The sequence below is a fragment of the Lithobates pipiens genome, unplaced genomic scaffold (assembly GCF_037356315.1).
Source record: "Lithobates pipiens isolate NorthernLeopardFrog02 unplaced genomic scaffold, aLitPip1_a1.2 Scaffold_8, whole genome shotgun sequence".
Classification (NCBI taxonomy): domain Eukaryota; kingdom Metazoa; phylum Chordata; class Amphibia; order Anura; family Ranidae; genus Lithobates; species Lithobates pipiens.
Genome location: NW_027507903.1, coordinates 61,342,518 through 61,368,948, shown reverse-complemented (window position 1 = coordinate 61,368,948; position 26,431 = coordinate 61,342,518). Strand labels below are relative to the sequence as shown.

The 26,431-nt window shown below is 45.2% G+C and overlaps 2 long non-coding RNA genes across 2 annotated transcripts in view; both read right to left on the bottom strand.

The window, feature by feature from the left end:
• Positions 1-204: 204 nt before the first annotated feature.
• On the bottom strand, positions 205-13,665 carry LOC143964229 (uncharacterized). The gene is made up of 2 exons (XR_013271102.1): positions 9,195-13,665; positions 205-5,034 (listed from the first exon to the last, which is right to left on the bottom strand). It is a non-coding gene; the product is annotated as an uncharacterized LOC143964229 (long non-coding RNA).
• Positions 13,666-14,564: 899 nt separating this feature from the next.
• The window catches only part of LOC143960074 (uncharacterized), a 41,051-nt gene continuing 29,184 nt past the window's right edge, over positions 14,565-26,431 (bottom strand). Inside the window, exons 2-3 of the long non-coding RNA XR_013270254.1 lie at positions 14,845-15,052; positions 14,565-14,755 (exon numbers count right to left, since the gene is read on the bottom strand). This is a non-coding gene — a long non-coding RNA (uncharacterized LOC143960074). The remainder of the gene's footprint in view (positions 14,756-14,844; positions 15,053-26,431) is intronic.

Sequence of the window (26,431 nt, the reverse complement as noted above, 5' to 3'; positions counted from 1 at the left end):
CTCAATGGGGAAGCAGGTCAAAAGGAACAGGACACAGGAGCTACCACCCTGGAATCTTCATTGAAGTTTTTAAGGGTGTATCTCCTATTTCTTAGATCCTGGATTGATTAAATTCCTTGAATTCAGACTCACCAACTTTGCAACATCATGGGAAGGGACAAGACTTCAGTGTTGTAGGCATAACAAAGTGGAACTTCCAGGAGCTATTTTTTTGTTTACAAACTTTTATTGAATGAAAACAGTTGGTACAAAAAGGAACAATCATGCAATTATAAAAATTATATTCTGATAAAAGAGATATTTAGCACAAATAGTGTGCATAAAGCTGATGAACCTGCAAGGTAAGTAGCAGACAGACAGAGAAAAATACCATATGATGTATAAAAGGTAATGCAAATGATATGCATAAAGACAGTATTGCGAACATAAGGAACGTCAACATAGGGTGATACAGCTGATATAAGGATTGAATAACATATCAAAAAGGTTCAATAAGGAAAGCCACAAAAATATCAAAGGAGTCAATGAAAAAAATTGACATGTTCAAACCAAGGAACCCATTTGTTATTATAATAAGGCACAGAATTATATAAGGTATGGAAGATTTTTTCCATGCAGCTAATGGAGACTACTCTCGTTTTAATTTGTGAGATCGAAACAGAGGGAGTTTTCTAATGCAAGGCAATAACCCAATGAACAGAGACACAAATAGTATGGATAAGTCTCATATGAGGGATGGGGATCTCTGGGATAGATGCAAAACGTAAACAGTTTGCCATGGCTACCAAATATTCTTAAAGTGGAAGTCCATGCAAAATCTAAAATCCCTGCTTCTTTAGACACCAGGGATCTAACGATAACCCTGTTAAAAAAAAAAAATCAGTATACATACATTTTTGGAAGCCGATCTGAAACGCTCCGACCGGATCCCAAGCTGAGCTGTCAGCCACGGCTTCTCTGTGTAGGTGGGTACAGAGGACATGGAGGATAATGGAAGCCCCATAGTAACTCTATGGGTAACGTCACTTCCCATTCATTTCACAGCCGTTGTCCTCTGTGTCCTCTGTACAGGTTCCGGGGCTGGAGATGGGGTCAGAGCGGGTAAGATCATCTTCCAAAAAAGGTATGTATACTCCTCTTACAGGGATAGAGAGGTTAGAGTTAGAGCCCTGGTGTCTATAGATGTAGGGATTTTAGATTTTGCATGGCCTCCTACTTTAAGGAAAAATCCTCCAATTTACACCAAACAAGGAGAACCTTCTTGTATTCCCAGAAAATATGGGGAAAGGAGCCAGGGAATGGGCATCCTTGAAAACAAGTAGGGAAAAACTAACAGAAAGATAGAATGCAACTTTACTGGGGTCAGGTACTATCTTGTAGAAATCTTAAACGCAGTTTCACAGATTGTGAGTGACCAGGTACATTTCAGAAGGTTTACAAAACATTTGTCCCAATCCTCGATGGATAAAGCAATAGCACAATCGGATTTCCATTTGGTCATGTACAAAAGCTTATCCTGCAGGAGCAGTTTTTTTAAAACTTTAGCAGTATCTCTTGATTTTGGTAGGAAGATAAGCATGCTCCACTGATAAGCCCAAGGCAGATGTTTAAAATGTTTACCCTAGAGATAGAACATTTCTGGAAATTTTGAAGCCATGAAAAAACAAAAAAAAAATAGCAAACAAATTCAATGTGGAATAGTTTTACAAATTGAAAGTAATTTTGTTACACTGGGAATGTGAAATGCAGGGTGTATAAAAACATTATGCTTGTAATAAAAGTAAAGCTTATTTAGTAAATAAACTAAATGTGCTTTTAACATTTTATTTATTTTATTAGAAATGGAATAATAAGGGCTGTATGCATTAAGAACATTTCAACTATACATGACAACAGGTAACCACCCCCTTTCCCTCATAATAATTTTGAGTTGAAAATGTTTTTATTGGTATGGTAAACAGTAAAACAGAAATAGAGTTGACATATCACTTATAATAAAGCGGTAACAAGTGCACCAAAAGGCTATCGCCTACAGCGCCGCTTGTGCCCAAGGGCTTAAAAAATAGGTTTGGGTCCATTTTATGTCAAACCATAGTAGTGAAAGGGGGAAGAAAGGTAGAAGCAGAAGGGGTTGAAGGGGGGGGGGGGGGTCTGCTGGGAGAGCCTGGGACGAAAAGACAGTAACTTGGTAAATGAGGGGTATCCCTATATCCTTAGGGAAGGGTCATGGTGGTGGCAAGGCTGTGCTCGGAGGCACAGGGAGCATGCCAGCCAAGGTATCTGAGGAAGATAAGCGCAGCCAGGTTGACCACAAAACTTTAAATTTGTCAAAGTGTTGTTGTCGAACACTAACATCTCCTCCATTCTCATTATGTCATTTACTGTAGAGACCCAAAGGGATAATGGGGGGTGGTGGTTGTTTTCCAGAAAAGGGGAATCAGTTGTCGAGCTGCAGATAGCAAAAAGCGTAAAAGTAATCGTTTCTGAGATGCTATTGATCCCGGTAACATGGAGAGGAGAGCTGTCTCAGGGGTTAGTTATAAAGATTCCTCATATATATATATAGTTATAAGCCTGAAATACCTGCTTCCAGAAGGGTCGGTATCCATTCACACTCCCACCAGATATGATATACACATCGTGAGGGCCTGAATCAAACTGTAAATGTGGGTGAGTAGATGTCTGGGAAGGGAGCTGAGATGTTCAAATTCTAAGAGAGGGCGATGGATTTGAGACAAGAGGAATAGTTGTTTTGCAAAGGTTGTTATATGTAGGGAGGTAAGCCAATGGTGTGTCCCCTCAGAGACTATCGGGTCTCCGGTATCTGAGTGAATGAAGGTGTGTGCCTGAGGCCAGGAGGAGCGGTGGCATGATCCTAGTTGATGAGCCCCGATTCCCTGAGAGAAGGCCAGATTGTCGAATAGAGGGGATAAGGGGGAGGGGTCCAAGGAAATAACACTACACAACCCTCTCATATACCAAAGAACAAAGCTGGCTATAGTTAGTGGTGAAGAACCAGATATGTGAGAGAAGCTGTCTTTGTAACCCCAGAGAAGGGCCCTTAGGTCCACCGGAGCTAGGTCCTGCTCGACCATTACTGAGACCTTCTATTATTATTATTATTCAGGATTTATATAGCGCCAGCAATTTACGCAGAGCTTTACAATATAAAAGGGAGACAATACAGTTACAATACAATTAAATACAAGAGGATTAAGAGGGCCCTGCTCAGAAGAGCTTACAATCTAAAAGGGTGGGGCAGGTGGTACAGAAGGTTATAACTGTCGGGAATGAGTTGATGGAAGTGGTAGGAGATTAGTTTGAGATGTGATAGGCTTCCCTGAATAGATGAATTTTCAGGGATCGCCTGAAGGTAGCAAGAGTAGGGGATAGCCGGACCGGTGGAGGTAGCGAGTTCCAGAGGATTGGAGAGGCTCTGGAGAAGTCCTGGAGACGAGTGTGGGAGGAGGAGACGAGAGAGCTTGAGAGTAGGAGATCTTTTGAAACAGTCATGGGAACCATTCTGGGGTGCGGGCCATAAGAGTGGATTTGTAATAAAATTCATAATCTGGTAGTCCCATGCCACCTTGTAGCTTTGGGCGTGTGAGTAGCTTATATTTAACCCTAGATAGCCCTGTATTCCAGATAAAACGAAAGGAGAGGGAGCGTAGGGTCGAGAAAAAGGATGTGGTGATGGTGACTGGTACGATTTGGAAAAGATATAATAATTTGGGTAGAGTGTCCATCTTGAGGGTGTTTATGCGACCAAACCAGGGTAGTGCCTTACCCCCCCCCCCATTCAGCCAGTTCTTTCCGTAGATGGGAGAGAAGAGGGATGTCGTTTAGTGCAAAGAGATTGGAGAGGTTGACAGGGATCATTATGCCTAGGTATGAGATGCCCTTGGTCTGCCATTTAAAAGGGTAATTGGAACGAAGTGAGGACATGGTGGAGGTGGATAGGGAAGTGTTGAGTGCCTCTGTTTTGGAAATGTTGAGCTTAAAATTACTTAGTTGGCCAAAAAGTTTAAATTCAGAAAAGAGGGAGGGGAGGGTTGTGTGTGGTTGTCGAGCGTATATTAATAGATCATCTCTATAAAGAGATAGTTTATAGTGTTCAGAGGGTGTTTGAATTTCCTGTATGGATGTATTTTGCCGGAAGGCACATGCCAGGTGCTCGATTACAATTACAAATAGGAGCAGGGAAAGGGGACATCCTTGGCGGGTGCCATTAGATATATTAAACGCCTCTGAGACGGTGCCATTCACTAAGACCGATGCAGAAGGGTGAGAGTAAAGGGACATAATTTTGGTGATGAAGGGGGATCCAAGCCCTATTTGTTCTAGGGAGAGTTGTAGAAAGCGTCAGTTTTCTCGGTCAAATGCCTTTTCGGCATCAAAAGACAAGAGACAAGCCTGCTGGTGGTGACACTGTATATAGGAAATAAGATGTATGGTTTTAGTTGTGTTGTCCAGGTCTTCCCTGCCCGGGACAAAACCAACCTGATCACTATGAATAATCCCCAGCAGTAGTGGTGAGAGGCGGTTGGCCCTCATAATAATTTAACACCTTCCTGCCAATATGCATTTTCAGTTATTGACAATGCTAACCCAGAAGCATATGCTCTTACAAGAGCTTGATCAATTTTCTCCCAATTTTCAGGTGTAATTTTCTCTATAAAATGAAGGGATTGTTTATTTTTGGGAGGTCGTGGTTTGTAACACTTCCTTATTTGAAGATGCTGCTGGTGAAGAAAACACTTTGTGATTATCCAGAAGCAGCAGAAAAAGTTTCTGGAATGAGAACTCTGGAGGGAAAAGCTCCTCACTTTCATTCTGGTCTTCATCATTTCATTTCATAAAGTATTTTTTAATGTCTTAAGGGCACCTCCGGCATGCTGCATGTATTTTGTCATCTTTGTAGCATTTGGAAAATAGTATTTCTTCTCACAATATTTGTAAATTGCAGCTTTGCTCTCAGCAGAAATTGCTCTGTGGAAAGGTTTCCAAACTCTAGATGTTGCTCTCGCCATTTTACTAAGAGAAGGAAAGGAAAAAACTATTTACTGACCAGACTATAGGTAAAAATTATGCTGTGATGGTGGAAAACATAATTGGGAATCATTTAAAAGTTATAAAGATAAACGACTGTATTTATCAGTGTATAACACGCATAGGGGTATAACACGCAACTTAATTTAAGAGGGATGTTCTTAAATTAAAAAAATAAGCCCAGCAATGCAGCCCTAATAGTGCCCAGCCATGCAGCCTCACCAGTGCCCAGCCATGCAGCCCCACAAGGAGTACCAATCAATGCAGCCTCACAAGTAGTACCCATCAATGCAGCCTGCTCAGTGCTCAACTGCAGACTCTAAATTGCCCAACAATGCAGCCTCTCCATTGCCCAACAATGCAGCCTCTCCATTGCCCAACAATGCAGCATGCTCAGTGGACATCTGTAGCCTCACCAGTACCAGATTACAGAGCCACGCATGATCTCCTGTGTACCGGGTGCTCAGTCACTCACAGTCCCGCCTCCTGGCCTGGCTCATATGATAGACAGAACAGTGGTCCAATGCCAGACGGCAGTAGTGTGCATGACTGAGCGCCGGGTACACAGGAGATCGTGCTATGTGTAATTCAGAAACACTTGCCCCTTCCTTCCCCTCAGAGGCAGCCAGGAATCGGCATGTAACACACACACACATGATTTTCCCTTGATTTTCAGGGGAAAAAGGCGTGTGTTATACGCCGATAAATACGGTAATTTGTCAGTCAAATTTTTCTTCTTACCTGTCAATTAAGGCCTGAGAGGACATAAACCATCATCTACTGTATCCCAACATTCACCCAACTGTAGGTGGTCCAAGATGGAGCCCACAAGCAAACAAAACTGTAGCCTTTCCCCTGCAGTGCCCCATAGTGGCAGAAATGCATATTTCTCTTGTTTGGGAAATGCATTGAGAAGTACAATATTTCTGGAATTGTATTACAGGACTTGCTTGTCTTCAGCTGAGAGAACTTGCAATAATTGAAGACTTTACATAATTTTTCAATAAGCTCTTTATGTTATAGAATTTGAATACCATGTCATAGATCGAGTATTCATCATTCTAAAAGAACATATTCCACACTTTTTTCAAATTTTCTTGAAAACAACAACAGCTCTGAAAAACAATGGAAAAAAAAATGTCCCCCCAATTTTTCTATTTTATTTTCCAGGCCTTCCCATCTCTAGTCATACCCTACTAGAAAACCATATCTAATGAATACGGTATTGCTACAGAGTATTTTATCAAGCTTTTGAATTTCATCATCATTTTAGGGTTAATTCAGTACAATGTATAATATTTTTATTTGATTTTTTTTTTCCTAACTTGCTCATTAAATAATTCACATTCGTAAATATTAATGTCGGATTGCAGTTGTTACTTCTCCACACACAATAGTTGCTATTTGGTGTTTTGGTTAGCATGGGTCCAGAGGTTACATCCAAATAGATAGGAGGTTCCTTCACACAAACATACTGCAACGTGTTAAATTTAGTTTTTGCCCAAAACTGTAATGAGTTTTGGGACAAATTTTGCTAAATTGTACTTTGGCATCAGTTTGGCTGGGCTGTATAGAAGTTATGCCTGGTCATAGGTGGGGTTGTACACCTGTGGGAGGCTTTAGAACGCAGTCTGGTAGGACGCAATGGGTACCAATCTCTGTCTTGGAACCAATCAGTGGGAGTTTGTCTCACTGCGTAATAAGATAAGGGGTACTTAAGGTGCCAAAGTCCTCCTGACCAGCCCCTGGGGGCCCTCATGGCCTGGGGTGCAGATCCATCCGTCGAAACTGGCTAGTTCGAGGCACAGTAACTGGAAGGAGGATTCTAAGGTGTTCCGGTGCCACCTCGGGTTTTGGAGAGGCCCAGCAACTCTACATGTAACCAGGGGAGGACTCTTTCGGTGAGAAAGCCATGCACAAGGCTGGCTGCTCAGTAAGAGCCTTGAAGCTGAGCTGCCATAGATATTGATTGAATCCACAATTCTTACGGTATCGCCGGAACGGCGGAAAGATTCTAGTACACTAAGTAAAGTTCCTACTTCTACCCTTCCAGTTATAACTAAGTTTCAAAGATTTCAACCAAGTCTGCGTGAAAGACTTTGAATGCTAAAATTACCTGTTGGCTGCTAAACCCAGAACCTAAGGATTTATCCAACAGTTAAAGTGTCCAGTTGCGAGCGGCTGTTCCCTGGACTGTGTACATAGAGAGAGACTTTTATTTAAGTCAGCAGTTCCAAGCACTTGAGCTAAACTCTACCCTGATACCCTCTATTCCCAACTTAGAGACTGAGTTTGTTCAATTGTTTTATGCAAAAAAAAAAAATCCTAGCAAGGACCTCTAGTGTTGGTCTCTGCAATTACTGGGTTATCAACCCGGGGAACCCCTAGACAAGGACAACGAGTACAATCTGGAGGAGGCAATCGATAAGCCCAGGAACATTTCAGCAGCTCCTTTGGGGGTGCTACAAACGTATAGAGCATTTCTCAGATTACTGTAACTTATTATTATTATACAGGATTTATATAGTGCCAACAGTTTACGCAGCACTTTACAATATAAAAGGGAGACAATACAGCTATAATACAATAAAATACAAGAGGATTAAGAGGGCCCAGCTCAGAAAAGCTTACACTCTAACAGGGTGGGACAGGTGATGCAAAAGGTTGTAACTGTGAGGAATGAGCTGATGGAAGCGGTAAAAGATTAGTTGGAGACGTGATAGGCTTTCCTGAAGAGATGAGTTTTCAGGGATCGCCTGAACGTAGCAAGAGTAGGGGATAGCCGGACAGGTGGAGGTAAGCGAGTTCCAGAGAATGGGAGAGGCTGTGGAGAAATCCTGGAGACGGAGCATGGAAGGAGGAGATGGGTAAGGTTGAGAGTAGGAGGTCTTGAGAAGAGCGGAGAAGACAATTTGGGTGATATTTGAAGAAAAGATTGGTGATATAGCTCGGGGGAGAGTTGTGAATGGCTTTGTATGTTGTGGTTAGTATTTTTAATGTAATTTGCTGGGTGATTGGAAACCAGCGTAGGGATTGGAGGAGAGGTTTGGCAGACGCTGAGCAGTTGGTAAGGTGTAGAGGTCTAGCAGTAGCATTTATGATCGACTGAAGAGGGGATAAGAGGAGGAATTTTTTCCCTTGCTGTAGCAAATTGGATCCAGCTTTTCTGGGGGGGGGTTCGCCTTCCTCTGGATCAACTGTGGGTATAGGATTGGGTATATGGGATTGTATGATATTTTTTATTTTATTTATATTTTATGGTTGAACTTGATGGACTTGTGTCTTTTTTTAACCAAACTATGTAACTATGGCGAGGCAGGCCAATGAGAAGGGAGTTGCAACAGTCAAGGCAAGCGATAACAAGGGAGTGAATGAGGAGCTTGGTGGTTTCATTATTTGAACAGGGGCGAATTTTAGAGATGTTACGGAGGTGAATTATACAAACTTTTGACAATGATTGAACTTGACTGAAATGACAAGTCAGAGTCTAGGATTACAGCTAGTACTCTGGTGTGAGGGGAGTGACTGATAGTTGCATTATTGATTTTAATGGAAAAGTCATGGAGGTGGGCACAGGCAGGGGGAATATTAATAACTTTAGAGAGATTTAGTTTAAGGAAGTGGTGCTACATCCATGCTGATATGTCAGTTAGTAAGTTAGTAATGCGAGAGGAGACTGAAGGAGTGTCACCTAAACAAACCTAAATTTAGCAGACTGCTACATAACACAGGGTTGTCATTCTGTAAAGAGACCCAAGCATTTCAGTACAAGGCATCCTCCTACTATAGGCTGTGCTTTTTACTTTAACCTGTTTACTAATAACCATCCATATGATTGAGAATGCAAACCTTTAGTGTAATATATCCATGTACTAGTAACCAGAGGTATCACTAAGGTTGTAGCCTATTTATTTACTAGTAACCAGTAGTATCACTGAGAATATAAACTATCCATTAACTGAAGGTCAGTGACCTCTCCGAGAATGAAGCCTGTCTATTTACCAAAGATTGGTGATATCACTGACAATACAGTTTATCCAGTCACTAGAGACCTGTGACATTGCCAACTATGTTAACTCTTCTTGTCAATAGAAACTCAAATACAGCTCATCCAATGTGGTCTTAACAGATCATTAACAACTTACCAGTACTAGTAGATTTGCTCAGATGAGTTTACAAGGATGAACCATGTCTACCAGCAGTCTCATCAAGATATGTCAGATGCCTTTGGACATAAAGTCTGGGCATTTTTAGCTACATGGTTTATATTCGCAGACATCTCAACAGGTACTTGCAGCATGCTGTTGGTTAATGTATGCAAGGAAAATATATTGCCCTAGTCTAATAATGTAAAATAACATGCAAACCTGAAAAAAGTAACTTTGTTGTGTTCTATGTTGTGAAGATTTCAGTAGAAGGTAACCACATGAAGTAAAGTGTGTGTCAGTTACACCCAGCAGCACCAACAAAGAATCTGTGCTTTGGAAAGTGAATTGAGTACCAGTTGGGATGGAAGTTGAACCAGAAGTGGCTGCAATAAAAGCGGACATTGTGCCTCTCATGTTTGGTGCCTGGTCTGAGGAATCACAATTTAGTAGACTCATTGCGAAGAAGGTAAGTGGCCTTCAGTAATGAAAAAAATAAATAGTGAATGAAAACCTGTACCTGTGATGGTGAGGCTTAGTCTTGGGATAATCTACTTTAACTTTATATTACAGCAAATGTGTTATGATTCCCTTCTTCACTTTACATAAGCAGGACCGGATTTAGCTGCAGCTCCAGGCCCCTTACCTTAAAATAGGCCCATTTGCCTCAAAAAAAAGAAAAAAAAAATTATGGAGTTTCGAGGGTCATAGAGACCCCAAATTTGGGGGATAGGTAGCAGAAGACCAACCCCACCACTGCTCAAAATGTTGGGTTGGGGCTCTAAGGACCTATTGTTTCAAAGATACAGGGCTCCTTGTGTAGCCTGTCAGAAGCTACATACAGTGCAGCCAGTTTAAATGCAAGCTGGCACATTCTGTTTGCAGCAGACTGAGAGGTTGAGCTCACAGTGCCTCTCCTCACTTCTTGTCAGAAGCACTGAGCTCAATGTGCAGCTTGGAGTCTTGGACCAATGGTAAAGTACCATTGGCCCCAGCTGTCCAATAAAAATGCTGCAGTGGAGGCACATTTCTCACTGCAGTGTCATAGAAGGGGGCATGTGTCTAAAAGACACACGATCCCTTCCAGCCCAGCCCTCTTAATTAGAAGGAAAAAAAATGGGTTTATGGTTTTAAGGTTTACCCATAATTCCATGTTTTTCTCACAGTTAAGAGGGAGAATGAGAATCTTCTGCTGCTTAAAAGGTACAGTTTTAATCAAACTAAATCATATGTTATGCTATATTTTATAAGATCATTTATTTTTTATCTATTTACTATGAAATTACTGGTTTGAAGTTATAACTTCAAACTTCAGTAATGTGTCTGTTAAGCCACCCGCTTGAGTACAGTTTTTGAAATTATAGTAAATTACCTTAAAAACAATATAATAATTATTTGTATATTATTTATGGTAGTTGACCCTTTGCCACCCAGGCCAAATCTGACACTTCTACATGTTAAAAATCATACGTTTTTTGCTATAAAATGTACTCAGAACCCTCAAACGCATATACATATACATAGTTTTAGCAGACACCCTAGGGAATAAAATGGCGGTTTTACAAACGTGTTTTTTTTTTTTTTTTTAAAGAAACTGTTTCATGAATTAAAAAAAACACGAAAGTTATCCCAATTTTTTTATATACTATGAAAGATGCTATTACGCCAAGTAAATGGATACCCAACATGTCATGCTTTACAATTGCGCACACTTGTGGAATAGCGACAAAACTTCAGTACTTAAAAATCTCCATAGGCGACGCTTTCAAATTATTTCAGGTTACATGTTTAGAGTTACAGAAGAGGTCTAGTACTAGAATTATTGCTCTTGCTGCAACGTTCGCAGCATATTTAACCTATGTGTATCTGGCTCTGATACTAGTCAGTGCCTCACCAGCCACTGACCTCCCCGCACGTCCCTGACCCAAATCTTAAACATACATTTGGACAGGGCTGTACGAATAATGTAGCTGTAATGCTTTACGTTACAGATGCGACTTTTACTGCACCATCTTTAACTCAGCCTGCAGAGTTTGAAAGGCAGCACCGCCTGTCAAACTTGTCTATTGATTTCAAGGGGGCCATTCTGCAACTACAAGCCAAACTTGCTCACAGTAGCAACATAGTCCAACAATGTAAAAATACCATTGAGCAATGTAAAAAAAAAAAAAAAAAAAGGAGGTGGCAGTAGCACCTTATGAAGGCCTGTCAGCTGCTGCTATACCACTTGCTGAAAAGAAATCCACCACAGATCACTTTTTAGACGGCAGTAAGCCTTACTGCAAATGTGAAAGAAACTTGAAACACATCATCCATTTCACGCTCACCACCACCCAGGTCACTCCCCAGCCACTTCCCATGTTAGCTAGCTCCCTTCAACTTATATCACAGGCAGTGGCGGAACTACCGCCATAGTGACCCACGCGGGCGCTATGGGGCCCACAGCCGAGTTGGGGCCAGGTGAGTGGTGTTGCTAGGCGGGTGCGAGTCGCACCAGATGACACCCTTGGGTAGCGGCAGCAGCACCACTAACACCGCTCGCTGTGACTGAAGCTGCCTCCCCTTCCAGAAGAGGTTGCCATTCAGACAATGCCACTTTAATGGCCAGTAGTTCTCGATTCCCGACATCATAATTCATCTCCACTGGAGAAAACTTTCTAGAGTTAAACACCACTGGATAGATTCTACTGGACTTAGGCTGTCTCTGGGAAAGCACAGCACCTGCTCCTACTTCGGAGGCATCAACCTCAACAATGTACTGGAGATCGGGATTTGGATGTTGAAGAACTGGAGCCTTGCTAAACATGTCTTTTAATTGCTGGAAAGAGGATTCCGCTTCTGAGGGTCACGCCTTGTATATTGGAACCTTTATTAGTCATAGCATTAAAGGGGGCAGCAATGGAGGCAAAACCTTTGATGAAGCGTCTGTAGTAGTTTGCGGACCCTAGAAAGCTTTGGAGCCATCTTAAAGTGGTCGGTTGGGGCCAATGCAAGACAGCAGAAAGTTTTTGAGGGTCCATTTGGAAAATTGGTTTTCTCTCAGTCATTGTAATACCTGCTTTACATGTGCAAAGTGCTCTAGATGAGTCTTGGAAAAGATTAAAATGTTGTCCAAGTAGATGATCACAAAACTGTTGCTGAAATTGTGAAAAAATGTAATTTGTGAAACATTGATAGACAGCAGGGGCATTACAAAGCCCAAATGGCATAACCAGATACTCAAAATGTCCATTGCGGATGTTGAATGCTGTCTTCCACTCGACTCCCTCTCCAATTTGAATCAGGTTATAAGCCCCTCGAACGTCCAGCGTAAAGATAACGGCTCCCTTAAGTACGTCAAACAGTTCTAGAATGAGAGGCAAAGGGTAGGAGTCCTATGGTGATTTTATTTAACCCTCAATAGTCTATGCATGGTCAAAGACCCCCATCTTTTTTCAACAAAGAAAAAACCTGCCCCTACTGGAGAAGAAGAGGGTCGGATAAAACCTCTTTCCAAGTTGTCTTTCACCTATTCCTCCATAGATTGTTGTTCAGGGAATGACAGGGGATAGGTCCTTCCTTTGGGAAGAGGTGCACCAGGAATCAAATTAATCGCACAGTCAAAAAAGATGTGGAGGTAAAATCTCTGCCTTTTGCTTGCAAAATACATCTGCAAACCCATGGTATTCGTGAGGCAAGGTAGGTGGAATGGTCATGTAAGCCAAAAGACAACCAGAAAATCTTTCCCAATCAAAAGAAGGGTTGTGTTTTTGTAACAAAAAAAGCGCCACTGCCCCCATCTATAACTGGCCAAAGCAGGGGTTTAGTCTGCACACATTTGCAAATGCATACATAAGCCACAGAGCCTCACCACGGCACCCTGGTATCTTTGGTCCCTAAAGCCCCGTACACACGAGAGGACTTATGTCCGACAGACTTCCGAAGGAGTTCCGTCGGAGTTCTGCCGGAGTTCCGACGGAGTTCTGACGGACTTTTCGGCGGAGCGGACTTGGCCACACACAATCACACTAAACTCCGACGGATTCTAACGTGATGACGTACGACTGGATTCGAATAAGGAAGTTCATAGCCAGTAGCCAATAGCTGCCCTAGCATCAGTTTTAGTCCGTCGGAATAGCATACACACGAGCGAATTTTTCGAAGGGACCGGGTCCGGCGGAGTTCCTTCGGAAAAATTTGAAGCATGTTCCATATTCTAAAGTCCTTCGGACTTTGGCGAGTCAAAAGTCCGTTGCAGCCCACACACGATCGAATAGTCTGACGGACTCAGTCCATCGGACTTTGGATGTTGAAAAGTTCGCTCGTGTGTACGGGGCTTAACACTAACTTATAAGTGTCTCCACAGTGGAAGCACATGCATTCTGATGGATAGATGGAGGGCAGGTGGACTGAAGGGGAGCCCTTCTTAAAGGTACATGTATCACTGTGTATTGGTCAGGCAACGCACTGACACCTTCACAGCCATTGAGCTACATGCTTGGTGCTCAGAGTGCACCTGTACCTTTAAAAAAGGAATAGGCCCCCCCTTCAGTCAACTGCCCTCCATCAATCCATCAGAATGCATGTGCTTCCACTGTGGAGACACTTCTAAGTTAGTGTTAGGGACCAAAGATACCAGGGTGCCGTGACAAGTTTAGAGGCTAAATGGAAAATTGCAGGGACAATAATCTTGGTCTTGGAGGATATACCTGTAAGGTCTAACCCAGCCTTTTACCGGATGGGAAAGGCAGACAGATAACAAATGTCCTTCCACAGTACAAGCATAGGCCCAATGCACGCCTCCTTTGTTTCTCCGACTCTGTGGAGACGGCTGACTTCCATGGGTTCCACAGGTGCCTGGGATTCAACTGAAATTTCAGGTTCTGGCTGAGGTGGTGCTTGGAAGTTAGAGGCCAAATGGAAAAGTGGCTTGGGAAGCTTGCAAATTCTAAGTCTCTCTTGGCACCTTTCATGACACTGGACATCCAGATGAACACACAGCTCTATGAATTTGTCAAGGTCTTCTGGGGAATCCTTATAGACTAATTTGTCCTTGATGCGATCTGTAAGACCTTTTCAGAAGGCTGCACGTAATGCCCTTGAGTCCCAAATAGTCTCAGCAGCCAGGGTACGGAACTGAATAACATACTGTGCCAAAGACCTGGTACCTTGCTGTATGTCCAAAAGTGAGTACTCAGCTGCAGAAATTCTATCTGACTTGCCGATAAACAATCTGGAGGGAAGCAAGATGCTTTCCAGGTCAGAAGAGACCCAGGTTAGGGCCTTCCCCTTTAACAAGAAAATTACAAATAAAATGAAGGGTTCGCCCCGGGACTTTAAATTAAGTGGGTACTGTTTCTGTCAGTAAAAAAAACACTAGTAAATACAGTATATGATTAATTCAAGTAACATTGTTTACATGCATACATATCACCAACAATTGACAATTTAAAAAAAGATACATAAACGAGGAATATTGATATATTGTTGTAATAGCAGTCATGGTACACAGGCATCATACTTCCGACGCGTTTCGCAAGATCCAGCTCGGTTTTCGGGGGTGGATGTGTGTAACAATGTGCCTAAGATGAAAAAGTAAATATTTGGCAATATGGCACAGTATTAATTATAAAGGCACAGGGTAGGAGGGGTTGTGGGTCCCCATACTCACCACTGAGCTTGGCCATGGCTACAGGTGTACGGCTCCAAGACAGCAGCAGCAGGTGCCCCACCAGGGAGCTGAAGGGGCGGAGACAGACGGGACCCCACCAGGGGCCAAACAGAGATCAGGCATGGCATGGATAAAGTGATGTATCCGTAGAAACCTTGTTTGTCCATAAAGAGTATAGGCTGTGAACATAAGTATGTTTGTCAGGCATCTAAAATAAAAATGAAATACAAATCAATAAGTATTAACATAAAAATACGTATATATTAATGACAGGCCTGGGCCAAAGATGGTAGAGAGATAGAGATGGTTAGAAACATAGGATAGCAGAGGGATACTAACAAGTGACAAGATAGAAAAGGCGAGAGAGGAAAGAGGTGGACTGTGATTGTGTAATGGTAGTGTACTGATGTATCCCTAGAGACCTCGTTTGTCCATAAAATGTATAGGCTTTAAACATGAGTATGTTTGTCAGACATCTGAAGTTGTAAAGTCAATAAGTATTAGCATAAAGATATGTATACATAAGTGAAAGGCCTGGGCCAAGGATGGTAGGGACATGGAAATGGTGGAAAACATAGGACAGCAGAGGGATACTAACAAGTGACAAGGTGAAAAAGACAGAGGAGAGAGGTGGACTGTGATTGTGTGGTAGAATCTGTGATATCAGAAAACATACTCAAAAAATGTACTGTGAATAGGATATGTAAGTATGCCTAAATATAGTAGGTATCAAAAGGTGGATAGAGTATGCATGAGTATGGTGAATATCTTTAGTATAAAAGTAAGGGTCGGTTCACACTGAGGCAGCACGACTTACAGCGCGACTGCCTCAGGCGACCCAGACGCGACCGATACGGCGACTTGCAAAATGACTTCTGTATAGAAGTCAATGCAAGTCGCCCCCAAAGTCGTACAGGAACCTTTTTTTAAGTCAGAGCGACTTGTATGTTAGAACGGTTCCATTGTAGAGAGTGGGACGCTACTTGTCAGGTGGCTAAGTCACCTGACAAGTCGTCCTAATGTGAACCGACCGTCATGGATCACAGCAAGCAACGTCCACAGCTGTGTGTGTCCTCAGTGAAGAGTGAGATTGAAATCAAAAGCCATGCCTGACCTCCAATTTAACCCTGGAAGAACCCAGCTGGCTCTGCCCCCAACACCATGTGTGGATGGCTGACATGTGAACGCAGAAGGCGCCCACCATCATAGGGAGGCACACAAATGCGGACACTCCCCCAAACCATCAGATGATATAGTGCGTGCAACTGCGCCGACGTCCACAAAATAGCAGATGCCACACCTCTGGCGCCTGAACATGGCGCTGATGTGTAGGTGTCCCCATCCGCCCAAAAGCAGGTGGGGACAGCGGGAGACACATAAAGCCTCTCTTTGTACACATCGCAGCTCCCAATGCGAGACAGAAAACACTAATGCCAACCAGAGAATCACACAACAGGGAGCCAGGGTATACAACAATACTGGGATAAAAAATGTGTTGGGAGGATGAATAGCTAGTATAGCATCAAAAAGTAATGGTTGTTTATACATGTAGATACTGGCGGGGGTGACAACAGACCAGGTTTGGGCTAGTGGGTGTCTTCCACCCGGGTTCAATATAGAAAAAGGGAAAAGTCTGGTATCCCCAGTAACAAGAAAATTACAAAAGTCATTTTGGCAGAAGTGCTAAAAGTCCCAGGATTGTTGCTGAAATGCAAACGGCAAACATTTAAAAAACCTCTGCAGTCCTCGGTATCACCACCAAATTTTTCAGGCAAGGTAAGTTTGGGTGGCACAGAAGAGGCGAGGTTGGATTGGAGCAGGAGTAGAAGCTGGTGTCTGGACTGGAGCAGAGGAACCAGGCAACCAAGATTTAAGTCTAGCGCCCATAACCCTTTGTAGGGTGGCCTTGACTTATTGGGCTTACCGGTTACCTCCACTTGGCTTGTTCTTCCATGTCTAGGGGTTCCCAAGGTTGATACCTAACAACTTGAACACTGACACCAATAAAAGTCCTTTTAAAAGGTTTTATTTTGCAGTAGTAATATCCAATAACACAGTCTCTCATGAGAACAGAGGGCATGGGCGAAGAACTCAGGCACCTTGAACTGAAGGTCTAGCAAAGTCTCTAATTCCACCTAGAGAGTAGCCACTCGCAGCTGGGTACTTCAAGGCTGAACAGATCTCTAGCCAGAGATCATGGCAGTCAGCACATTGACTCAAAACTTGAAGCAATGCTATGAACATGGACAAGTTGTAATTAAGGGTGAACAGGAACCTTTTTCCTCAGTACCTGGAACGTTCTCTGTCTCCTCAGTGGTACTGGAAAAATGTGAATTTGTCAATGTCCTTCCCAACTCAGTAACCAGGCACTTCTCAGGATGCCACTTGCCGGCCCTCCTCCAAAGAGTCCTCCCCGGTCACTTCCACGAGCTGTGGTGCCTCTCCAAGCCGAGAGCACACCCGGACACCTTGAATCCTCCCTCAGTTACTGTGCTGCGGACCAGCAGGTTCTGAGACTTGGGAACAGACGGATCCCTACCCCAGACCAGGCGGGTCTATTGGGGGCATCTAACAGGAACATGTTGCGGGATGTCGAACACCGTGTGACCGGGACCCCTCACGGGGCTACCCAGGTCCTGAAACCAGAACAGACCACACAGGCCTCACAAACTCCTCTCCTTGAACCACGTGACCCACACATCTCAAGTACTCCTTCCCAGACTCCCCAGCGAGCCCCTACACTCCCACTGATTGGTTCCAAGAAGGCGGATACCCAAAACATCCAACCAGGCCTGGTTCTGGCCTGTCATGTGCACCTCACCGTCCACACGACCAGGCAGAACCCTCAACACAACCCGGCCAGACCGATGTCAAGGCCAACCTACGTAACTAACCCTCAGATCCCCCACTGTTCCGAGGCAAAAACCAAACCCACATGCGCATGACACTTTGTCCAAAATGTCATCCGCTACATAAGAATAGCCCAAAGTTCATTTAACTTGGCGTCCAGAGAAGGAAGATGCTGTTCATGAGCTCCAATCAATTGTCCCTGACACAAAATTGCCTTAACAATCTCAGCAGGGTCCACTGCCATTGTGGCCTGTTTGTAATGTAAGGTACCTGTGGTTGATAGTGTCCGAAGTAGAGCTTGTATGCTGAGGATTTTGATAAAAATTTAGTCAGGCAGGTCAAGTCGGCATCAGATCAAGCAAAATGGTAAAAAATCGAAATCCAAAGAATGGTCAGGCAGGCGGAGGTCATACACGAACTGGCGGTGAAGTACCAAATCAGCAAGCTGGAGAGTGGTCAAGAATTCAGGCAGAGATTAAATTCACAGTAGTGAAAATCACAGCACTATCAATACACCCAGGGAGCAAATCCAAACAAGCAGGCACTGATTAACAGGAAGTGCTGCTATTTATGGGCTGCTTAATTGTACATTGTCCGCAGCTGGCAGCAGGTGGGGCTAGTGAGTCCAAGGCAATGCATCAGGCTGGGAGAACATCGCAATAACTCCAGACTCCTCCGTGGCACAACAGGTAAGACTGCAGCTGTGAGACCAGGAACATCCTGGTTTGACGACACCCAGGTACATGACAAGGGCAAAGCTGGGCAGCATTAGTACCAGCACTTTACACTGAGATATTGGGACACAGCACAGGAATAAAACTTCATGGGACAAGGGAATTTCAACCAGGATAGTTGGCAAGTATGAGGCAGCTGCTTTGGGCCCCACAACCAGGGCAGCTGCCCATCTTGCCCTGCCTTAAAGACAGCCCTGGAGACATTACTTGTAAGAAAAAAAAAATCAAAGGGTGGAAAGAGGTGGAGATGACGTGGTTGAAGTTTGGATGCTGGCCTTGCCTTGGCAGTTGTGTGTTATACAAAATGGGTTGGTTAATACTCTTTAGCTCTGTCTATGAGTGTGTCAGTTTCACACACACACACTGACTAGCTTCCTAAAAATTTTACTATATTAGAATCACTTATAGTTACTGATACTGACCAAGGCCTTTCCCTGGCTTGTACACAGTTGGTACTGTACATTCTGTGCCTTCCCACTCCAATACTCTTTGCTGGCATACATAACAAATTACTACAACAAGCACCCTCATCTACACTTGTGTTATGGAAAAAAGGAGAGGGACACGTGTTGCCATTGAAAGTTATCACTTGTGCTGCAGTCCCAGTAGTGACCATGACATTTAAGATTTTCTTTCACTTCCTATCTTAGTGACAATGGTCACCATGACAAATAGGGGGTCATTTACTATAGCACCAATATATGATCTTGCAGTCCCGGAAAATAGCGCCCAATTAAGGCCAATTAGGACTTTAACTCTCAGAAACTGGGTGTACATGCAAATAGAAAGCATGCTATTGCCGGCGAACATGCCTGTCAGATCGGCATATGTGGCAGCGGTGGTGCGTCCATAAAGGGTGCAGGAGCGCCCCCCCCCTGTCACTCGCTCTCTCACATAGATGGATTCATGCAATGCATGAATCTATCTATCTATGGTCGCCGCTGCCACCCCCTATTCATGTGCCTGGCCCCTTGTTTGGCGTCGGGCATATGAATTATAGCGGCGGGGTTTCTTTGGAAGTGCCTGATTAGAGCCATAGGCTCTAATAGGCTTTCTGATTAGAGCCATGGGCTCTAATGCCCCGTACCCATGACTGGACTTTCCGGCAGAAAAGGTCAGACAGAATCATTCTGTCGGACATTCCAATTGCGTGTGGGCTTCATCAGACTTTTTCTTTCTAAAATTCTGATGGATCTAGAAATAGAACATGTTTCAAATCTTTCTGCCGGAACCAGTTCATATCGAGAAAACCGCTTGTCTGTATGCTGTTCCAAAAACGACACAAGGGCAGCTATTGGCTACAGGCTATTGAACTTCCTTTTTCTAATCCCGTCATACGTCATCGCATTCTAAACGATGGGACTTTGGTGTGATCGTGTGTAGGCAAGTCCGTTTCGGTGGAACTCCATCGGAACTCCGTCAAAAAGTCCTTTGGAGTTCAGTCCAACGAGAAGTCCGCACGTGTGTACGTGGCATAATAGGCTTTCAAAGGAGTAAACAGCGGGTACACTGCTGTGCGTTCGCTGATTATCCAGTGGTGCTTCCCTAACACTGATCTGCCTCTCAGCCAATCAGGTTGCTCAGGTCTGGTTACCTGTCTCCTGATTGGCTGAAACAACAGATGCCGCTATTGGACACCTGACGGGAGGAGAGGATGGGAGAAAAAGTGCAGGAGACACATGAAGGACCCTGCTCATTGCTGTCACCTGCTGCCCCACAAGACAGGGTAAGTGCTGGGCAGAAGGCAAGGGAGCAGCCACACTGGCACACTGGTAGCATCTGTTGGGCACACTGGTAGCGTTTGATTGCACAGTGGCTGCAATTGATGGGCACAGTAGCAGCATTTGATGGCACAATGGCAGGGTTTGATGGGCACAGTGGCAGCGTTTGATGACAAAGTGGCTTAGTTTAATGGGTTTTTTTTTCACATTTTTTTCAGTTTGTTTGTGCCCCACCAAATTTTTTTAGCACCAGCCGCTACTGATATGTGGGAATAATGGAAGTCAGTGGGGCTCGAACCTGCAAAATCCAAAGTTGTCACTGAAGGCTTATATGCAAGTTATTGCAATAAAAAAGTGTATGTGGACTCGTATCCTGCCCCAGGGGACATGCATCAATGGAAATTTTTTTTTTTTGTTAAAACGGCCATTTTTTTATTTTTATTTATAACAAAAGGAAGGAGAACTGATCCACAGGGACCACAATACAAGAAAACAACAACGGATGGTACAGGTATGCATTAAGACAGACAAATGCAATGTTCCATCGCCCCTATCACGGGGCCGAAATTCCTTAAGCTTATGAGTGCAGCGTTAGTCCTGTGGACTCAGCATTCCTCCCATTTTCAATGTAATCAAAGCAGAAGGCGTGATCCGGGATCACTAAAGAAGAGAAGAGTAGAAAAGGATAGGTGAGAAAAAAAAAAGTGGTGAGAAACTAGGAGGGAGGGAGGAGGAAGGAGTAAGGGGTGGTGGGTGAAGGGGGGGGGAGGTAAAAGAGAGCGGGGTATGGTGAACATGGATTCAGTGGTTCTTGCCCCTCTAAGCTGAGTCCTCACGGCCGCCCCCCCAATGGGGGAGGAGAGTCCGGTCCCATTGGCCCTGGTCAACTAGTCAATCCTCCTAAGTTCCCGCCCCTCGTCCGAATTTTAAACGCGTTCCATGCCTGCCACATCCTGGAGTAGCTCTCCTCTCTATGTTGACTGCTGAGAACCAGATCCTCCATCCTGCTAACCTCATCTATTTTGTGAAGCCATTGAGTTATAGATGGCGGATGGGGGGGATTTCCAGTTCAATGTAATACAGGCCTTGGCCGCATCCAGGAGGTGGCGAACCACAGATTTTTTGTACTGTCGGACTGGGACTCTGGTTGCGTGAAGGAGGAAGAACGCCGGATCATCCGGTACCGGCCGGTCCGTATAGAGTTGGATGATCCGGCAGACCTCCGTCCAGTAGTGTTGCAATTGGGGGCAGGACCAAAAGATGTGTAAAATGGTGCCCTCTTCAGCTTGGCACCTCCAACAACGGTCGGAGGTCTCCGGGTAAAGTTTATGTAGGAGGGTAGGGGTTCTATACCAGCGCGTGAGGATCTTATAATTTGTTTCCTGGGTTTTTGTGCAGAGGGAGGATTGATGAGTGAAAGTGAGGATATGTTGGGACATTTGGGTCGTGAAGTGTGTACCTAAGTCCTCTTCCCATTTAGAAAGGCCAGGGGGTCGGCAGTCTCCAGGGACTGCCATCAGTAAGGCGTAGGACAGCGAGAGGGCATGTGACAATACCCCGGCCTCAGTACAAATCATCTCCAGAGTTGTTAGAGGTTGTTGCACATCGTTTGGTGGAGGTGGCAGACTGCTAAGAAAGTGTCTGAGTTGTGTAGCCCTCAGGAAGTCCAGTTTGTATTGGCCGTCAGGATCGGTTAATTCCCCGTATGTCCTCCACCTTCCCAATGTACTGAAGTGGGAAGCCTGAAACAGGCCCGAGACCCGAAGGTTTATAAATTCCCTGTCCCACAGACCTGGTTCAAAAAGGGGGTGTCCGATGACTGGCCGTAGGAGGGAGTTACTCGTGGAGAAACCAGGTTTTGATAGTATTTGTGAGCAGACCTTGGCCGTAGTGCCCACCAGGGGGTGTCGCGTAAGTGCAGGCGGTAGTGCAGGGAAACACCATGGTGTCCTATGGAGTGGTACGTCAAATTGATCCTGCTCCAACCACGTCCACAATTTAACGTCGCCGTATCGGCACCAATCCAATAACCTGCTAAGGTGGGTGGCCTGACAATACGTTCTGACTGCAGGAAACGCCAAACCCCCCCGAGACTTCGGGAGGGACAGCAACCTCCCGCTCAGTCTCGGGTGTTTCCCCGCCCAGAGAAAGCGCGTAAAAGTTGCTTGAACTTGTTTAAAGTATCTGATGGGTACATGAATCTGAAGCGCCTGAAGGAGATAAAGGAATTTAGGCAGTATTGTCATTTTGAGGATGTTGCAACGGCCAGACCATGAGTGAAGGCCGCCGCTCCATCCATTTAGTAGCCCTTGTACTGTTTTCAGCGGGGGGGGGGGAGTTAAGGTTATATAACTGAGACAGCAAAGCTGGAATGAGAGTGCCCAGGTATTTCAGGGCAACGCTAGTCCACTTGAGCTTAAAGCTCTATTTGAGTAGCTGGAGTTGTTGCTGAGGCACTCCTATTCCCATGGCCTCTGATTTAGAGAAGTTGATTTTTAGGTTGGAAAGGCGGCCATAAAAATCAAATTCTCGTAGGAGGCTTGGTAGCGATATCATTGGGTTTGACAGAGAAAACATAAGATCGTCCGCGTAGGTGGAGACCTTATGCCGTGGTTCCTTGAGTCCAATGCCAGTAATGTCCGGATTCAGTCGGATGTGACACAAGAATGGTTCCAGGGTCAAGGCAAATAATAGGGGGGAAAGGGGACAGCCCTGCCTAGTCCCGTTTGTAATCGGGAAGGCTTCTGAAAGAAAACCGTTCGCTCTCACCCTGGCCGAAGGGGCGGAGTAAGCTGCAGCAATCCAGCACCTCATCCTGTCTCCCAGGCCCACCCGACGGAGGGTCTCAAACATGAACTGCCAGTTGACACGATCAAATGCCTTCTCAGCATCTGTGCCCAAGAAGATGCTCGGCGTGCTCCTGCTAGTTGCCAGGTGGATTAGGTTAAGGACTTTGGAGGTGTTGTCCCTGGCCTCCCTGGTTGGGACAAAGCCCACCTGGTCCAGATGAATGAGATAGAGCAGATGGTGTTGAAGTCTGGATGCTAAGATTTTGGTGAATATTTTTAGGTCAGTATTTAGAAGGGAGATGGGGTGATAGCTGCTGCATTGGCTGGGGTCTTTGCCCTCCTTGGGAATGACCGTAATCTGTGCCTGCAGTGAGGTGTCATGTAATTGTAACCCGGTGCCAAGACCGTTAAACAAGGTCACCATATGTTGGCCCAAGGTAGGTAGCAATATTTTGAAGTAGGAGGCCGTGAGGCCGTCGGGTCCAGGGGCCTTGCCCGGCTTCATAGCCTTCACGGCCTGCTGAATCTTGGGCAAAGTGATGGGTTCCTCTAGAAGTTCCTGGGCGTCTCTCGGGAGCGTCGGCATCTGGGCCAGATCAAGGTAATCGACCATATCCGAGCGTGAGGGCGGGGGCGGAGTTGATTGTATAAAGAGCTGTAGTAGGATCTGAACTCCTGTGTGATCTGTTTTGGCAGTGAGAGTTTCTGCACAGAGGCGGTTATTATGTGTGGTATGTAGGCCGCTGCCCGCTGGGTCTGAATAGACCGTGCCAACAACTTCCCACATTTATTCCCCCCTCATAAGTTTTTCTACGGCATACCTGTAACGCAGCCTTGGCCTTAAACTGTAAAAGGTCTGTAACCAGTGATCTAACCGTGTCGAGTTCAGCTCCCAGGTCCCTGGTTGGTGCTTGGAAAAAAAGGGGGGGGATTTTGGGGGGGAGGGACTCCCGTTCAGGGGGCAGGTCCGGGAAGATGTCATTGTTCCCAAGCAATGTCTTGCAAAAAAACTCAGTGCCGGAGGGTAATGGCAGGCGGGGGGGGGGGGGGGGCGGCCAGGAGGTAAGTCATAGACAACAGTGGGTCAAAGCCTACTCACGTAGGGCGTCCCTGGATCTCGAGCGGCGTCTTCCTCTGCCGCTGTCGGTCCCGATCTGCTCAGTTGCCATGGAAGAAGCTGTAGCCAATCAGGGACTGGAATTGGATCCGTGCCCAAGAAGAGGAACAGGGCTGACAGGTCTGCAGGTGTTTGCAGGATAAAGGAGCCAGTTTCCTTGCGGAAGATCACCGAAAGTGGGCAACCCCATCGATACGTCGATCCGTGCTGCTTGGCCAGCTGCAGGACAGGTAGGAGGATAGCTCTGCGCCTAAGGGTGGCCCTGGATAGGTCTTGTAGAATCTTAAATGGTGATCCCTGTATCTCTGCGTCCCCACGCTCCCACGCTCTCCGCAGGATATCCTCTGTCTGGGTAAACCGGTGTAGTCTGCATATGATGTCCCGCGGTCTGTTCGGGTCTGTGGATTTAGGGCCCAGAGCTCTATGGGCTCTGTCCAGGATGATATCTGCTGCGGGATCCCCCAATATGGCCTGGAATATGCTCCTGACCGTGTCACTCACCTGCTCCACCTCGGATGTCTCAGGGACTCCCCGGAGCCGCAAGTTGTTGTGGCGGCTCCGGTCTTCAATGTCCTCGAGGTGGAGCTGTAGTGACACCGCTGTATCCTGGTGATGGCCGCTGTCCCGTTCGAGCGCTGCCACTCGTGCTTCCAGGGTGGTCAGCGAGGACTCCCCGGTAGTAACCCATTCCGCCAGAGAGGAAACCTCGCCCCTGACCTCCTGAATGTCCCTCCTGTGCGTTTCCTCCAGCCAGAGGATCAGGGCCTCGATTGCAGACTGGGTGGGGAGGGCCTGCAGCATTTCCCGTATATCCTGGTCCAGCGGGGAGGCCTCCGAAGACTGTGAGCATGCCATCTCTGCCTCTCGGGACAATGGTAGGTCCTCTGCTGGGCTGGGTGGTGACCGCTCCCAGTCTGCAGGCGCTGCTGCAACGTCACGCTGGGCCGCGCAGGATACGAAGCCTCCCGGCGCCGTGGCCTTGGTGCCGGGGGAGAGTTCTTGCAGTCTCCGAAAATAATGCTGGATTGTGCCCAGATTTTTTCCGGAAGGGGTGCCCCAGGTGATTGCTCTCGTCTTGTACCTCTTTTGTGAGCTCATGCCGGTATGCAAAGCTAATATTAGCCGGGCGGTGAGGGTTCAGGCCGGGAGCTCTCCAAAAGTGCAACCTCACTCGGCCATGTCCAGGCCACGCCCCCCTAAAACGGCCATTTTTACAGGAGCGGTGATTTTAGTGATGCTTAAAGTGAAACAATAAAAATGAAAAATTCCTTTAAGCGCTTGCCGTCTAGCACATGACGATATAAATTGGCACAATGGCACAGCTGCACAAATGGGCATACCTGTACGTCTCCTGTAAATCGCAGGCTAGTGGCCGGCGATCATGACACAGAGAGGTGATGTAGAGTGCAGAGTAATCAGTGCATTTTTACAACACTAATCGCTGTTTAAATGTCACTGGTCCCAAAATAGTGTCAAAAGTGACCGATCTTTCCGCAACAATGTCGCAGTCACGATAAAAATCACCGCCATTACTAATAAATAATAATAATAATAAAAATACCATAAATCCATCCCCTATTTTGTAGACGCTATAACTTTTGCGCAAACTAATCAATATACGCTTATTGCAATATTTATTTTTTTTACCAAAAAATATGTAGAAGAATACATATCAGGCTAAACTGAGGACAAACATTGGGTTTTTATAATATATTTTTTGGGGATATTTATTATAGCAAAAAGTAAAAAATATTGCTTTTTTTTCAAAATTGTCACTTTTTTTGTTTATAGCACAAAAAATAAAAAAAGCAGAGGTGATCAAAAAATGCTCTGGTCAGGAAGGCGGTAAATCCTTCCGGGGCTGAAGTGATTAAATATCGTGCCTGGGGGTGTCCTTAGTCTGCCAGTAAAGTAGCACATCTGCCCGATGTGTGGAACATTGCTGCAGCAAATTTACATTTCTAAAGGAAAAAATGTATTACTAATAATACAATATAATAATTAATATTAATTCAAAACTACTCAGAGCTGTAATATATTGCCGTAACCCAGCAAAATAGATTAAAAATCCCCCCAAAGCACCTTGGAGTCCCCCCAAAGCACCTTGTCCCCATGTTGATGGGGACAAGGACCTTTTCCCCTCAACCATTGCCTGGTGGTTGTGGGAGTCTGCGGGCAAGGGGCGTATCGGAATCTGGAAGCTCCTTTTATTAAGGGGTCCCAAATCCTGCCCCCCCATGTGAATGGGTATCGGGTACATTGTACCCCTACTCATTCACCAAAAAAAAAAAAAGAAGCAGTGAAATGTGACAAAAGACAATAGCCAGTTTTTGACAATTCCTTTACTAAAAATGTCTTCTTCCCCATCTTCCTCCG